Genomic DNA, 6,000 nt, shown 5'->3' on the forward strand with positions numbered 1-6,000 from the left:
ATCGGTCATATGATCCTTTCGATTTCTTCATCTTCAACAGGATTGTTGAGGTATTGATTGAATTTTTATTGGTTTTTACTGTGAAGTTGGCGAGTTTGGAATTGGATCTTGCTTCTTTTCTCCCTGTTGATGAATCTGTTGTTTTTGACATTTGTTCTTGTGCGTTTTTTGTTGCTTGTTTCCCATATGAAACCCTAATTTCATATAAGTTCTTGACTTTTACGTTCAGGTTGTTGTTATTTTACCTTTTCAAAGACTTTGCCCTAATTCAAATTGAAAGAATGGACCACGGTTTTGATAAATTTTAGTCTCTGATACATTTATTTTTGGTGATTTATGTATTAGGCTGCTTCTTCCACTACAAAAAAAATTGGCTATAGAGGCACATCATTTGGCCGACTTGCCTCTAAAACCTCCTTTTACGATCACATAAACATGGTTGCCTCTAATTATATGGTTTTTAGTGTCAAGTATATTCTGGTGCCTCTAAAGATACATTTTAGCATCAGATGAATGTTGGTTGCCTCTAAAACCTTGTTTTTAGCATCACATGAATATTGGTTGTCTCTAAATCCATATTTTTAGTGATACGTATTGATTAAGATAACAAGAGCATTCGAACAAGTAAACAAGAACAAAGAAAGAGAACATAAAATGTTTGTATCAAACCGGTTCAATTAGATTGAACAACCACCACTTTCACTAACCCAATTACCACCAATCAAAGACTAAGCTATAACAATAAGCTTCTAGCTTGAGTCTACTTTGTGATTCAATCACTAAATCAACGTTTAAGTGAAAGAACTAAGCAAAGATTTGAGAATGGTCTAAACTGACCGTAAAGAACTATAAGCACACAGCTTAAGGTTTTGAGTATAACTCTCTCAATTTTGATTCAAATGACTTAATTCCAAAAAGAGTACAAAGCTAACATATTTTTTTACCTTGTGTCCAAAAATCAGCTGATTTGGACCACAAGAGCTACGCCAACTAAGCTAATAAAAAACATGAAACAAATATTACAATCTTTCCAGCACACTTCCTACAAACTAGCTTAGCCACCCTATTGGAAGTACAAAACAGAAGAACTACCAATGGAATACTAAAGTAAACATATTAAACTATAACTCCTCAAAAGCTTGTACCATTTGCAGCACAAAGCATTGCTGCCCAAAAGCTTCAAAGAGAAGCATGCTGGGACGCTGGAGCTGGGCAGAAGGCATTCCTTGCCTTGAAGTCTTCTTCTTTCATTGGATATGGCCTTCCTTGCCCATGTGATCTTCATATGGGTTCATACACTTCCCAAAGGCTTCATTTCAGCTGGAGGTGGCAACCAAAAGCAGCAAAAACATCTCCTAATACTAGCTTAAAGAACCGAACTAAAAGAGCTTAAACTAGCTTAGCTCTTAAAGCATGATTAACATAACTTAAGCATGTAATTAGACTACTAATCACTTACTAAACTTGATTACCAATACATAATGATGATTAAGGTATCATTAGTATTAGCTAATCTTGCTTAAGTAGAGATTAACATATGATTAGCCTAATCAAGGTGCTTAAGTAAGGTTTTAGAATAAACCGAGCTAGTTAGGCTTAGAAATTGAACCTCCTTCACCATGTTCTCCTTTTGATCATGTAGAAGAAGACCTTGGTTGCTTAAGCTAGATGCTCCTGCATCAGTTAGCATCACATGATTTTAATTGAACCTTCTTCTTATTAGGCATGAAAGTGTAAGTATTAGTCCTACCATTATGCAAGGTTTCTTTATCAGATTGCCAAGGTCTACCTAAGAGTACATGACATGCATCCATAGGTAATACATCACATAAAACTTCATCCTTATAAGAATCACCAAAAGAAAAGCTAATTAAAGCTTGTTTTGTTACCTCCACACAATTGCCATCATTAAGCCAATGAAGCTTATATGGTTTTGGATGTGAGAAAGTAGCATGATTGAGCTTGTCCACCATAGAAGATGAGGCGACATTAGTGCAGCTCCCTCCATCAATGATCATCGAGCATATCTTCCCTCCAATCAAGCACTTGTTTGAAAGATTTGATCCCTTTGAGAAGGAACCAATTCAGCTTCTTTGGCATGAAGAACTCTTCTTAAAACAAGGCTTAAATGATCACCTTGAGTCACCTCTCCAACCTCCAAAGCATCTCACTTTCGGCCTCCTCTTCAGCTCCTCTTCTTGTTCTCTTCATGTTCAAGTGATTCTTCTATTTTTAATGTCAATTAAAGTCATTACTCTTTTATTAGGACATTGAGCTTGATAATGACCATAACCATGACACTTAAAGCACTTCACATCAGATTTTTTTGAGGTTTCATCCACTACTTTCTTCCCTTTATCAACACCTTCAACCATCACTTTAGGGTGTAAGGAGATGTGTATGGTGTTTTAACATTAGAAACTCCCTTAGAATAGGTAGTTCCCTTCACAAAAGGTTTCTTCTTCTTCTCCTTAATGTGTTTTTCAACTTTAAGAGCTAACTTAAAGAGTTCATCTAAGGTAGAATAAGGATGTAACTCCACCTTCCTCTTATGTCTTTTTCAACCTCCTAGAAATCTAGACATTGTTTGCTCCTCTCTCTCGTACATCCAATTTCATTAACAACTTTTCAAACTCATGGATGTAATGTTCTACCCCTTTATGGTCTTGAGATATTTCGCCAATTGTTATACAAATCAAGGTGTAAGTAGATGGTAAAAACTTCTCCCTCATTTTCTTTTTTAGCTTACTCCAACTCTTAGTTTAGGCTTTTGTTTCTATTCCTAGCTAAAACACATTTCCCACCAAAGGGATGCATACCCCTTTAGCTTAGCTACGCAACTTGAAAACTTTAGCATCATCATACTTTAAGTTCAAAATTCGATCACACTTGAACACCCATCTAAAAACATCGGATTAAGGTTTCCATCAAACTCGGAACTTCTAATTTAATGTCTCTAAAATCATCTTTCTTTTGTGGTTTTCTCCTAGTTCTTGAAGATTCAAAAGAAACTCCTCACTACATTCATAAGCTACTCCTTCATCCTCCACATTTTCTCTCCTTAAAGGCCTCTATACCCTTCTCTTACAACGTCATCAAATTAGCCATTTGCTCACTCAAAGTCCATTTGATTCTCCATCCCACCATCCTTGCTTCATCACATTCATACCTCTTTTAAACTGATTTTCTTCACCTCCACTCATGATTGATTCAACCTCAACAAGAATAGGCTAGAAAGAAAGAAAAAAGAGTGTGTTTGGCTTAGAATTAGGTTCGGTTTTAGGGGGGATTGTGTTTGGGTTTTGTTTGTGTGTTTAATGTGTTTAGGGGATGAATTAGAATGCTCTTAATCAACCTACAGCTCTGATACCAAATGATACGTATTGATTAAGATAACAAGAGCATTCGAACAAGTAAACAAGAACAAAGAAAGAGAACATAAAATGTTTTTATCAAACCGGTTCAATTAGATTGAACAACCACCACTTTCACTAACCCAATTACCACCAATCAAAGACTAAGTATAACAATAAGCTTCTACTTGATCTATTTGTGTTTAATCACTAAATCAACGTTTAAGTGAAAGAATAAGCAAAGATTTGAGAATGGTCTAAACTGACCGTAAAGAACATAACACACAGCTTAAGGTTTTGAGTAAACTCTCTCAATTTTGATTCAAATGACTTAATTCCAAAAGAGTACAAAGCTAACATATTTGTTTACCTTGTGTCCAAAAATCAGCTGATTTGGACCACAAGAGCTACGCCAACTAAGCTAATAAAAAATATGAAACATATATTATAATCTTTCCAGCACACTTCCTACAAACTAGCTTAGCCACCCTATTGGAAGTACAAAACAGAAGAACTACCAATGGAATACTAAAGTAAACATATTAAAATATAACTCATCAAAAGCTTGTACCATTTGCAGCACAAATCATTGCTGCCCAAAAGCTTCAAAGAGAAGCATGCTGGGACGCTGGAGCTGGGCAGAAGGCATTCCTTGCCTTGAAGTCTTCTTCTTTCATTGGATATGGCCTTCCTTGCCCATGTGATCTTCATATGGGTTCATACACTTCCCAAAGGCTTCATTTCAGCTGGAGGTCGCAACCAAAAGCAGCAAAAACATCTCCTAATACTAGCTTAAAGAACCGAACTAAAAGAGCTTAAACTAGCTTAGCTCTTAACGCATGATTAACATAACTTAAGCATGTAATTAGACTACTAATCACATACTAAACTTGATTACCAATACATAATGATGATTAAGGTATCATTAGTATTAGCTAATCTTGCTTAAGTAGAGATTAACATATGATTAGCCTAATCAAGGTGCTTAAGTAAGGTTTTAGAATAAACCGAGCTAGTTAGGCTTAGAAATTGAACCTCCTTCACCATGTTCTCCTTTTGATCATGTAGAAGAAGACCTTGGTTGCTTAAGCTAGATGCTCCTGCATCAGTTAGCATCACATGATTTTAATTGTCTCTAAAACCATTTATTTTAGCATCAACTATAGTTAGTTGTCTCTAAAGCCATGTATTTAGCGTCACATGACTTTAGTTGTCTCTAAAGCCATGTTTTTCAGCATCAACTGTAGTTAGTTGTCTCTATAGCCATGTATTTAGCGTCACATGAATTTAGTTGTCTCTAAAGCCATTTTTTCAGCATCAATTGTAGTTAGTTGTCTCTAAAGCCATGTATTTAGCGTCACATGAATTTAGTTGTCTCTAAAGCCATTTTTCAGCATCAACTGTAGTTAGTTGTCTATAAAGCCATGTATTTAACGTCACATGAATTTAGTTGTCTCGATAGCCATTTTTTTCAGCATCACATAGATTATTATTACATCTAAAGATATTTCTTAGTGTCACTTGAATTGTCGTTAGTGGTGTAAAAAACTCTTCTGACTGCTGGGTCAACCTGATATTGACCTGATTTGAACCTGGTTCGACCTGTGAGGGTCAGTCTCTAGACCTGATTGAAACCTGACATGTGATTACCCAGACCTGACCGTAGTGGTGTCAGAAACAGATCTGACCGCTAGATCAACCAGATTCTGACCTGACTTGAACCTGGTTCGACCTGTGAGGGTCAGTCCTCAAACCTGACCTGTTTTCATTTTCTTTATGAGGATACACCCCTTGCGTATTTATTTTGGTTATTTGGATCAAAAGCAATATAATATTTGGTTTAGGTTTTTAGCATTTATGACTAGTTAGTGTATGTTTCTTTTATAAAAAAGGTATGAGAAAAAATATCTCAATTGTAACTACTTTTTAAAAAATCATAACTAAAAAATTAATAAGATAATTATCGAGCTCCTCATGAGTTAATCAAGTTGAGTTGGGTCTTGCTTGACTCCACTCATTTTGCATTTAAGTCAAGTGAACTTGAGCTGAACTTTGAATAATTTAACTGAGTCGAACATAAGCTACTTGTGAGCATCTAAACTCGATTAGCCCCTAATTCAAGTTTGATATGTCTACTTTAGGGCTAACAAATTCATATTTGTTAATGATCAGTTTAGATTAGTGAAAATGGCACACTCTACTCTAGTATGATAAATCAGATAGCATATTGTATGTGGCCCCTTTGTCATAAATTGTCAAGGTGGAGAAAGTCACGAGATCGAGTATTGTGAAAGACAACATATCTTAACTGTAAGATAATCAAAACATCAAATGAAATAAAAAGATCAAAAAATCATTGTATTAAGAAAAATAACCTATTAAATGCAAAACATTATACATTGATTATCAATTATGATCAAGAACTGCATGTGAAGATGGGACCGATTAACTAAGCAATTAGAATAACTAAATTAGAATAAATTATGGAATCGAAATATGAAACTAACCAAACCCTTTAATAAAAAACAAAGAATAAAGAAAACTACTTATGGAATTCAAATACAATATTAATAGCATCTATATTCTAATTCAAACAATACAAATATGTTTTTTTTCCTTACAGTTCACACATATTACTATCATCAAG

This window comes from Beta vulgaris, chromosome 6 (assembly GCF_026745355.1).
Source record: "Beta vulgaris subsp. vulgaris cultivar EL10 chromosome 6, EL10.2, whole genome shotgun sequence".
NCBI classification, from domain to species: domain Eukaryota; kingdom Viridiplantae; phylum Streptophyta; class Magnoliopsida; order Caryophyllales; family Amaranthaceae; genus Beta; species Beta vulgaris.